The 12,297-nt window shown below is 34.0% G+C and overlaps 1 protein-coding gene across 4 annotated transcripts in view; it reads left to right on the top strand.

Annotated features, from left to right (window-relative positions):
* Positions 1 to 12,297, top strand: part of TMEM135 (transmembrane protein 135) — a 265,126-nt gene that overhangs the window by 57,778 nt on the left and 195,051 nt on the right. The gene's annotated exons all lie outside the window — the stretch shown is intronic.

The following is a 12,297-nucleotide window of genomic DNA, read 5'->3' as shown; positions in this document are numbered from 1 at the left end:
TTGGACATTAGAACATTGGTCCCATTTCCAAACTGAGTATATTTAATAACATAATTAATGGTTCTTCTAAATTTCAAAGTTTATAAGAATGAAATCAGTGTTGTCTAGTCTAATATTCTTTATGGTAACTATAAAATCAAGATTATATAATTTTCATTGTTAAGTCCATTATTTAAAAATACATTTATATGAAAAAAATTTAAAGTTGCTTAATAGAATTAATAGGCAACATTGAAAAATTCAGCTAAGAAAAAAATATTTATTTATCTGAGGAGTTCCTGAATTCTCTAACAAGGGAAAATAGTTCAAAGTTCTATTTAAATACTCATTTCAGGTATAAAATAATTTAATTTTTGCTCTGCATTTATCATATGTCCGTTACCATGCTGTCTGCTGATAGACAGGATGAAGATGTTTCTTATACTTGTGGAGTTTGCTGCTTAGTGAAGAAGTCACAGTAGAAATAATAATGTTTGGAAAGGACTGGAATATAGATTATAGCACATTGTGAGAACCATAATAGTGACACCAACCTATTGTGGATGTTGCTCTTCTTTCTCACTTTTCAAGAAACGTAGAACTATTTCTCCTTCATGCTAGAATAGATTTGAGTTTTAATGTTTTTTTTTCTTTAACTATGAACATGCTTTTCTATAACTACCACATGGTATATACTTTAATACCCAAATAACATCTCTATTTAAATACTTACCTTTAAATTCTGAGTAAAGTTTCATAACCTCTTTTTGTGTGTGTGCCTGGTGTAGGTTGTTAATTCCTGGAGAGATGATTTTGACTTTGTTTGATATAATCAATGTAGGAGATTGCCCTTAATATATTATATCAATATATTAATAACATATTAATATATTTTTTAAGAATAAGCCTTTAGTTGAAGGAATCATACATAGCTTCATATGCAGCTGTAACAAATACTAAAGAGATCTCATATACCCTCCGTTTCCTCTAGTAGTAATACCTTACAAAATTATAGTAGTATCAAAATTATATTGATGTATTTACTGTAGCTAAGATAGAGAACCTTCCTTTTATGACAAGAATCAAAACTTAATTTTGATCTTTTATTAAGGACTTTTTTATCATTAACTACCAAATTTTAATGAGATTGAAGGTCTTTTAAACAGACTTTGACCATGTTTAAAGGAAAGTGAACTTAGACATATTCTGGGTACCAGTGATAACCCAATAAGCTTGATTTTCTTTATCTAAATAGAGCCTTTTATTTGTACTATTTCTATAAAGCTGTTTCTTTAGTAGGAGAGTAGTTGGTGCAGAGTAGGTGAAGATTTAAATATTTTCAGAGAGACTGAACTCAGCTTTAAGAAATAACTTTATTCTATCACTTGATTGTATTGCTTACTAGACTAAGTTGTTGGCTTATAACATCAACAACAGTATTTTGAAATGTTAGGAGCTTTTATTTTAAAATTATTTATTATATTAGGTATGTATTTCTGATTTGGAAAAGACAGAAGAGCATTAAAAAACAACGTAAAAATCATCTGTAATTTCACCATGTAGTAATTATTACCAGTTTAGTGTTTTTTATGTCCTTCCTTCTCCTCCAGTGTGTATAAATGCATGGACATAGATGCACATTCACAATCCACATTATATATCCTTTTTCAAAAATTGGGGACATATTATTTTGTGACATCTATTGTTACTGTGCTGTATAGTTTTATTGCTCATGCTATTAAATAATCAGTTTTTGGAGGTTGTACTCTTACCTTTCCACTTCTTGTTATATCTTTGTGATAATGGGTTGGTTTCATATGTATATGTATATATATATAGACCCCCTCAAATTGTTCGGAGACAATGAGATAATAACTGTTTGGTTAGTAGCAATATCATCTTGTTATTTTTGGTTACGATAGTTACCTGTTCTTAGTCATTTTGACCAGGAGATTTCAAAGGCATTGACTGCCTTTGAATGAGTACAAGCTGGAAGAATATGCAGAACTGGCTTCATATTGTCTTTATTGTAATTTTTATTAGTAAATGTTTACTGCATGCACAGCACTTTTGATGTATTGGGACACAAATATAAACCATTATTCTGTTCTCAAAATTAATTTTGTTGAGGGTACAAGGTATATCTAGATCTGAATTTAAAATGAATAGGTAATTAATAGTACAAGATAGTACATTTATGTCGAATATGTGATAAGACAATACAGTCTTTTAAACTTTAGAAAAGGAAGTTAGCTTTGGGTAGGAGCAATCAGAAAGTTTTATGAATTACATGGGACTTGAACCTTGAAGAAAGGAGGGAACTTGGAGGCAGCTCTATCTTTGAGACATGTCATTGGTGACCATGGGACAAAATTCTTACCTTTCCAAGAATTGCCACGCTGGGGTCAAGGTTTAGGAGCCAAAAAAGGATAAGAACTGTTGAGCATCTACTGTGTTAGACACTGTAAGTGCAATTGGAGTCATTAAAATAAGCAAGGTTATATGGTTTCTGCTTCTGAGGGACCTTCTGCTTTACTTGGGAGAGGAATATATTGATAGTTGTCTCAAAGCAGAAAATAGGCTAGTGTTTGTACTATGCAATTTTGAGTATACCTTCTGCTGGTTGTGTTTGTCTTAGTGTTATAGAGAACAGGTGAAGAGTCAGATACTCTAAATAAAGGGCATTTCTTTCTTTCTTTTTTAAAAAGATTTATTTATTTATTTATTTGAGAGAGACAGTGAGAGAGAGCATGAGAGGGGAGAAGGTCAGAGGGAGAAGCAGACTCCCCATGGAGCTGGGAGCCCCATGTGGGACAGATCCTGGGACTCCGGGATCATGACCCCAGCAGAAGGCAGTTGCTTAATCAATGAGCCACCCAGGTGCCCAATAAAGGGCATTTCTATTAGAGCTTTTGTTATTATCTGAATATCTTATCTTACAGTTACTCTTATTACCCATGATATCTGTCAGTAAGCCAGGCAAGTCTCAGTTATTAGATCAGTAGTTTTTAGCCTTAAGGATTAGCTAGCAGTTTTAAGAATTACAAACTTAAGGCAATTGACTTACTAGCTTTCTGAGAATGGTTTCTTGTTATGTGTTTGTTAGCACTTTTGGAAGGAAAAGTGTATAACTTAAAAAATAGTATAGTTTTTTTTTTTTTAGCTTTTTAGAATTGATAGAGAATTAGTTGTTAAAGGGTGAAATATATGAAAAGTATAGACAAGGTGTAAAGAATTAAATATTTTCTCTAGCTCTGCCAAAGATAGGGCTCTAAAATGGTGGAGATGTTTTCTTGGGGCTAATGTACTAAAACTAATTACAACAAGAACACCAGCTGCTTAGATTCAACTTCGCCACAATATTATTTTAAAGAGAACACATAAAAGTTTGCATTGAAGATTTCCCTTTATTATGTTTGTTGTGACAATGACATGGTTCCAGTCTTTCAAAGTTCATCATATACTGCTAACAGTTGTTTAAAATGTGATGTTAGGTGTAGTTCATTTATGTTTAGTTTAATTTATAATTTATGACATTTAAAAATCTTTCTATATAGGTCCGTTTGAAAACTTTTCTCTGCAATTTCATTTATGCAGCCAAGCATTCAACAGTGCATGTGTTTTAAAATTGTAAATATATATTTAGTAGGCCTGCTTCTAGCATTTGTGTTTTAATTTTAAACATGCAGTGTCCTTGATTAAAACATCTGTATTTGATTTTTTAAACATAAGGTTTGAAAATGTTGATTCGTATGTTTTCTTGTAAGGCCACTTGAATTTAATTAGATTTAGCAGCTACTTATTATATATCAATACTGTGCTGTGCACATAAGGATACAAAAGAAATACAAAATGGATTGTAAACTAGTTGGAGAAATTTGACAGGTGAACTTGAAAGAAAGAAACTGAAAGTATTAAGTTAAAAAAACAAAAGCACCCTTTCTCAAGTTGCTCCCTTAAGCCTTCCCTCTGGAGCATATGACATCATCCATCCGTCCAGTTGCTCAGGCCAGAAATTTAGAGTTCTCACTCTTTCTTCTCTTTAGACTCTCACTTCAATCCAGTAGGAAATCTTATTCCACTTCTGAAATATATTCTAGATCTTTTTTTTTTTTTTAAGATTTTATTTATTTTATTTGACAGAGAGAGAGATCACAAGTAGGCAGAGAGGCAGGCAGAGACAGAGGGGGAAGCAGGCTCCCTGCTGAGCAGAGAGCCCGATGCGGGGCTCGATCCCAGGACCCCGAGATCATGACCTGAGCCGAAGGCAGCGGCTTAATCCACTGAGCCACCCAGGCGCCCCTGAAATATATTCTAGATCTTAAAGTGACCCACCACCTCCAGTTATAACTGGAGCCCTAATATCTCTTGTTTGCATTTTTCCACTCTTGTCTTCCTGTAGTTTCTCTTCCATATGTGGAAGTGAGAGTCATTGTAAATACAGATTACAGCACGTTGATCTTCTGCTTAAAACTCAGAAAAACCTTCCCTTCCCACTAGACACCAAATAGAATTCAAATGCCTTACTCTGGCTTACAAGGCTCTGACTTATACTTTTTTGCCTCATTCTTTACACTGGCTTTCTTTCTGTCTCTTGAACACTTGAAGCTTATTCTTTTACAGCGTTAACATTTGCTTTTCTTTTTGCTTGGAAATCTGTTTCCCTAAATTTCTTGGCTAGCATCTCCTCCTTACCTAGTTGACCCACTGTCACCTGGTGAGAAAGCCCTTTCTTACTATCATAGTTAAACAAGTTGCCCTCACCTCTCTATTTTGTAACTCCTAATCTTACCTTTTTTTGTGGCATTGATAAGCACTGAAATTGTTTTATTTGTTGTTTTTTTCCCCCTCACTGTGTATAAGCTGCTTAAGGTAGAATTTTTTGTTAGTTTAGGAGAGAATTTTGTCTTGTGTTTCTTTTTCTTTCTTCCTTCTTTCCTTCCTTTCTTTTCTTTTTTTTTTTTTTTTTAAAGATTTATTTATTTATTTGACAGAGATCACAAGGCAGATAGAGAGAGAGGAGGAAGCAGGTTCCCCGCTGGGCAGAGAGCCCGATTCGGGGCTCAATCCCAGGACCCTGGGACCATGACCTGAGCGGAAGTCAGAGGCTTTAACCCACTGAGCCATTTGTTTCTATATAAATAATTTAATTAATCATCTTAGGGATTTTAAGGTTGGAGGTTAAATCTTGAAACTGTTAGGGGCTCTGCTATAAATGACTTGGAGTACTATTGCAAGGTCGGTTAGACCAAAGGAAAAAGACTGTAATTTGTTTTTGGGTATAGCTTATCATCATAACTAGTCTTCATCATCCAGGTTTATTTATTTATTTTTTTTGCTTGAGAAAGATAATATAAAATATAAGGAAATTAAAAGAGACAAATGCAAAGGACAACTGATAAAAATAAGTACATCTAAAAGAAGCAGATGTGAAGCAGAATTTTATCAAGGAATATAAATAAAAGAGACAAAGAAAAGCAGTGTATAAGAAAGGAAAATGCGGGGCACCTGGGTGGCTCAGTGGGTTTTAGCCTCTGCTTTCTGCTCAGGTCATGATCCCAGGGTCCTGGGATCAAGCCCCGCATCCGGCTCTCTGCTCAGCGGGGAGCCTGCTTCCTCCTCTCTCTCTGCCTGCCTCTCTGCCTACTTGTGATCTCTGTCTGTCAAATAAATAAAATCTTTAAAAAAAAAAAAAAAAAAGAAAGGAAAATGCAAGACACAAAACCAACCCATATATTAAGCATTTGGCTTCCATTGACCTCTGAAGGGGGGTGGTAGCTCCTCTTTATTACTGGCATGGTCTCTGATGACACCCCGAGATGGGTAGGGAAGCAGAGGCCTAGTTATCAGCCAGTGGGATGGAAGTCTTGGTATGTGGTAATCTCTGACTGTACTTGGCATTGGTATTCTCTGACTTAGTACTTCGTGTACTCGGACTCTTCCTCATTGGAGGTGTTAGAGTCCCTAGTATAGCTTTGTGAGGGTGATCATTTGGTCATTGCTGGGGGTTGGGTCACAGGGTTTTTTTTTTTTTTTTCCTTTTTGTTGTTGTTATGTTTGGCTGGAGTAGAGTGGTTATTGTTCAGAAGTTTGTGTTTTTGTAGACTGCCTTTATCTTGGTCCTTTAGCAAGACAGAGTAGATTTTTGTCTGTGCTTATTAGCATTTCTAGTTTGCCAGGCTTCTTCAGATATAAGACTGGAATATATAAGGCTACTTACCACCATGTCACTCTTTGGATTATATGATCTGTAGATGATCTGCTCTCTTTTTCAATTTTCAGTTTTTAATGTTAGCTTTATATCTAATGTCCAGGGTTTTTAGTTGTAATTAGTGGAGGTAAGGAAAAGATGTATGCTGGATCTTCCTAGAAGCAGAAGTCCTTCTTCATTTTTTTTTTTTTTTTTTTGTAGTCAAAAATAATCAAGCACTTAAGAAAACAAGGCACCAAGATCAATATCTGACAGAAATAAATAAACAACAAAACAGACCTGCAGAGACTGTGTATATTGGGATTATCTGAAAATGTGATAAAACTTGTATGTTGACCATGTTTAAAATCGAAGATGACTTCTGATGCAGGCTAAATTGGAGTAACAGGGAACAGATTTACCCTTCTGCCTGAAACAACAACAAAAAACCCCCCTGACAAAATAAAAGAAATAACAGTTTTCAAAACATTGTATTTTAAGTAGTAAAGAATAGTGATCCTGAAAGATTGGAAACTAACAAGATGAGCCCTGTGATTGCTTTGGCTTCCTACGCGGAGAGCATTTCTAGGCCATGGAGAAGGGGTGTAAAACTGAGCCTGACTGTGCCCCAGAGTTGAGAAGATATAGCCAGGATTCCAAGGAGACAAAGTGGTTAAAGTTTGCAGGTGGGAGAGGAGAACGATGTGCAGAGGATCCCAGCAAATAGGTGACTTCTGATTGGTGCATGCATGTGAGGAATCTGCTGAGGTTGGGGAAAGAACCAGCCAAACCCATTAGAGAGGAAAAAAAATTCTCTTAGCTCCTGCAGGGTTAGGAATGGTTACTGTTCCCATCATTAAGAGTGGAAAATTTCATAATTTCCAAGGCACTGTGAAGAGTTAGAAGCATTAGAAATCATTAGAAGCATTAAAAGGGTTTTACCTCAGAATGGGGCAAAATTAGCCCTAACTAAACTGCTTTGGGCCCAACTAAAATAACCACCACTACCACCACCACCACAACAAAACAAACAGTAAGATGTGAAAGGATCTGTTTCCAAATGACTGTATCCCAAAATAAATCTAAAGAAAATTATGGGAACACAAAAATATACAGCAATCAATAAGATAAAAATCACAATGTCTGGCATACAATGAAAAATTGCCAGGCATGAAAAGAATTAGGGAGAAGGCCAATAATGATGAGAGAAATCAATCATTTGAAACCAACTCAGAAGTGATACCTATGATATAATTAGTAGGCAAGGACTTCAGAATCGTAGTTATTATTGTATTCCATATACTCAAGAACCTAGGAGAGATATTGAACATGTTAAGCAGATATGGAAGATATAAAAGAGATCCAAATTAAACTTCTAAAGATGAAAACTGTAACATCTGAGATGAAAAATACACAGGGTAGGATTAATGGCGTGTTAGAACTTGCAGAAAAGATTAGTGAACCTGAAGGCATAACAATAGAAACTATCCAAAATGAAACACCAAGAGAAAATAAAAAAATAGGACAGAATATTAGTGATCTAATATGACAACTTGAATAGGCTGATATGTATATGAAGTCTCTGTAAGAGGGAGGGCAGGAGGGTCAGTGAAAGCATTTGGAGAAATAATGAATAAAAGTGTCTCAAACTTGTTAAAAAGTAAGCCGTCATGTCCAAGAAGCTTAATGAACCTTAAGCACCCTGGCAACAGGAAGGAAACTGTATTATAGTCATTTAACCCAGTGATAAAGAAAAAAATCTTGAAAGTGTTAAAACAAAAAGAAGAGAAACATTTTATTTTGAGGAACACAGATGATGACAGCAAATCTCTCATTTTGGCATACTGCAGAGCAGAAGACAGTTAAGCAACATCTTTAAAGAACTGAAAAAAAGGAGCTGTCAACCTAGAGTTGTATACCTAGAAAAATATCTTTGAAGATTTTGTTTGCTTTTGTTTATTTATTTATTTGCTTACTAATTTGAGAGAGAGGGAGAGAAAGAGCACGGAAAGGAGCAAAGGGAGAGGGACAAGAAGATTTTGTGCTGCGCTTGGAGCCCCACGTGGGGCTCAGGACCCTAAGATCATGACCTGAGCTAAAATCAGGATTCAGAGGCTTAATTGACTGAGCCACCCAGGTACCTCTAGAAAAATGTTCATAAAAATACAAAGATAAAGACTTTTTCAGACATAGAGACCTGAAGGAATTCATCACCAGCAGACCTATAGTAGAGGAAATGTTGAAGTTTGTCAAGAAGTATTCAAGAAAATGCTAACAGTTGTATGTATATCTAAGTTTACACAAAGAAATGAAGATCACTGGAAATGGTAACTATATAGGTAAATTAAAAAAATACTTTATATATATATCCCTTTAAAATTATAATTGTAAAAATAATAGCAATGTAGTCTGTGAGGTTATAGCATATGTAAGGGTAAAATACGGCAACAATAGTAAAAAGTTCAAGAGGGAGGAATTGAAATGTGATGTAAGGTTTTTATAGTATTTGGGATATAATAATCCTAAATGTTTATGTGCCTAATAAGAAATCTTCAAAATAAATGAAGTAAAAACCGACTGGACTGCAGTGAGAAATACACAGATTCACAATGATACTTGAAGCCTATAGCATTCTTTTCTTAATAGTTGATAGACATGGTCAAAAGAAAATCATTATGCTTATAGAATAATGCACAACACTTAATTTAACACTATTAAAATAACACTTAAATAACACTATTAGCTAACTTGATATAGTTTACATTTTTTGAATTCTCTATCAAACAACACAATGTACATATTTTCAGGTGCTGTTAAGATTGACCATATTCTGGACTACAAAATAAGTGTGGGAGGATTCAAGGTATACAATTTGTTGTTTAGCCACAGTGTAATTAAATTTGAAACAAGTAAGAGATACTAAAAAAATCCCCAAATATTTGGAATGAAACATACTTCAGAAGATATCAAAAGGGAAACTAGAAAGTGTTTTGATCTGAAGAAAAAAGCAAACACAATATATCAAAATTTGTGGTATGTATTTACTGCCCAGTTAGAGGGAATTTATAACACTAAACGTCTATTTAGAAAAAGAAGAAAGGTCTTAAATCAATGACTTCAGTTTTTACTTTAAGAAACTAGAAAAAGAAGAACAGTTAAACCCAAAGAAAGCAGAAGTAAGGAAATAAATACTAGTTTTTTTGAAGTAAGTAAAGAGAACTCTGCAAACCAAAGAAAAAAATATACCCAAAGCTAGTTCTTTGAGAAAATGAGTAAAATTGTTAGCCAGACTGATCAGAAAAAGAAGAGAGAAGATAATATAATATCAGGAATGAGAAAGGTGATATCAGTATATAATATACAGGTATTAAAAGTACAGTAATCACTGATATTTTCAACAAGTTTAAATCTGTACATTTGACAACTTAGATGAAATGGTTACCTTTCTTCAAAGATACAAACCACCAGAATTCACTCAAGAAGAACTAGATAACATGATCATTCTTGTATTTATTAAAGAAATTGGATTTATATTTTAAAACGTTTTCCCAAAGAGAATACCAGGTTTGGTAGCTTTGCTGGTGAGGGCTACTAAAATATTTAAAGAACAAATAATACTAGTTATACTCAAACTATATCAGAAAGTTGAAGAGAAGTGATTGCTTACATAATCATTCAGTGAGGCCAGCGAATTTTTTTTTTTGAAATATAGTTGGCATATAATACTAATTAATTTCAAGTATACAACATAGTAATTCAACATTATCTAAATTATGAAATACTCACCCATAATAAGTATATTACAGTGTTATTGACTATATTCCATATGCTGTTTTTTTCATCCCTGTGACCTACTTATTTTGTAACTTGAATTTTCTAATTCTTAATTCTTCACCTGTTTTGCCTGTTCCTTCCCTTTGGCAACTGCCAGTTTATTCTCTGTATTTATAAGTCGGTCTCTCTTTTAGTTTGTTCATTTGTTTTGTTTTTGAGAGTCTACATGTAAGTGAAATCATTTGGTATTTGTCTTTTTCTGTCTGGCTTATTTCACTTAGCATAATACGCTTTACGTCCGTATTGTCACAAAGAGCAAGATTTCTTTTTTTTTTTTTATGTCTGAGTAATATTCCATTGTGTGTATAGACCACATCTCTTTTATCCACTTACCAGTGGACATTAGTTGCTTTCACATCACGGCTGTTGTAAATAACACCACAATAGACATAGAGGTGCATGTGTCTTTTCAAATTGGTATTTTCATTTTCTTCTAGGAAGTACTGAGAAGTGGAATTAATGGTGCTTCTGTTTTTACTTTCTTGAGAAACCTCAATACCTTTTTAGGATGGCTGTACTAATTTGCAGTCCTTCTGACAGTACACAAGGGTTTCCTTTTTTCCACATCTTTGCTGACACTTGTTATTTTTTGTCTTCTCGATATGAGCCATTCTGACTAGTATGAAGTGAGATATCATTGTGATTATGATTGGCATTTCCCTAATGGTTAGTGATGTTGAACATCTTTTCATGTGTCTTTTAACCATCTCTGTGTCTTCTTTGGAGAAATGCCTATTCAGGTCCTCTGCACGTTTTTAAATCAGATTATTATTGTTATTTTTTGACGTTGAATTTTATGAGTTCTTTATATAATTTGAATGTTAACCCCTTATTGGATATATCCTTTGCAGATATCATCTCCTATTCAGTAGGTTGCCTTTTTGTTTTGCTGATGGTTTTCTTCACTGTGCAAAAGCTTTTTAATTTAATATAATTCCAAATGTTTATTTTGCTTTTGTGTCCTTTGCCCTAGTAGAGAAATCCAGAAAAATATTGCTAAGGTTGATGTCCAAGAGATTACTGCCTTTGTTTTCTTTTAGGGATTTTATGGCTTGAGGTCTTACATTTAGGGTTTTTATCCATTTTGAGTTTGTTTTTATGGATAAGAAGGTAGTCCAGTTTCATTCTTTTGCATGTACCTGTCCAGTTCACCCAGCACCATTTATGGAAGAGAATGGGTAAAAGACATTTACCCGTTATACTCTTGTCTCCTTTATCAAGGATTGATTCACCATATATATGTGGATTTAGTTCTGGGCTCTCAATTCTGTTCTGATGATCTATGTTTCTCTTTTGTGCCAGTACCATACTGTTGTGATTACTACAGCTTTGAGATATATCTTGAAATCTAGGATTATGATAAGTCCTGCTTTATTCTATTTGAAATCTTGGACTGCTTTGTTTTTTTGGAGTCTTTTTTGGTTCCCTGCAGATTTTAGGATATTTTGGTTCTAGTTATGTGAAAAATACTATTTATACTTTGATGGGGATTACATTAGATCTATGGATTGCTTTGGGTAGTATGGACATTATAATAGTATTAATTTTTCCAGTCCCTGATCATGGTATTGTTTTTCATTTATTTGTGTTGCCTTCAATTTCTTTCATCAGTGTATTATAGTTTTCAGAATATAAGTTTTTTACCTTTCTGGTTATATTTATTCCTGGGTATTTCATTGTCTTTGATGCAGTTGTAAACGGGATTCTTTTCTTTATTTCTCTATTTGTAAATCATACATTTGATTAAAAGGAGTTTATATCAAAAATATATATAAGGAATTCATAAACCAAATATCAAGAAATTATCTGATTAAAGTTTGGCAGAGGACTTGAATAGGAAGGAAGCTCTAGGAAGACATATAGTGGCCAACAGGTACCCAAAATAATGCTCAACATCCCTAATTGTCAGGGGAATGTAAATCAAAACCTGAGTTAGGTATCACCTCCCACCTGCTAGAAAGGCCATTATCAAGAAGGAAAGAGATAAATGTTGATGATGGAAAAAAAGAAAAAGCTGTGCACTGTTGGTAGTAATGTAAATTGGTACAACCATTGTGAAAGACAGGCTATTCCTCAAAAAATTTAAAACAGAGCTACCAAATGATCCAGCAGTTGTGCTTATAAATATGTATCTGAAGAAAATGAATAATTATCTTGAAGGTACATTTGCACTCCCGTGTTCATTGCAGCAGTATTGGCCAGAGCCATGACATTTAAAGAACTTACATGTCTCTCAGTGAATGAATGGGTAAAGAAAATGTGGTATGTATGTATAATGGAATATTATTCAGTTG

The sequence above is a fragment of the Mustela lutreola genome, chromosome 1 (assembly GCF_030435805.1).
Source record: "Mustela lutreola isolate mMusLut2 chromosome 1, mMusLut2.pri, whole genome shotgun sequence".
Taxonomy (NCBI): Eukaryota; Metazoa; Chordata; class Mammalia; order Carnivora; family Mustelidae; genus Mustela; species Mustela lutreola.
Note: the sequence above shows the minus strand (reverse complement) of the source record. Positions and strands in the feature narration are given on the sequence as shown.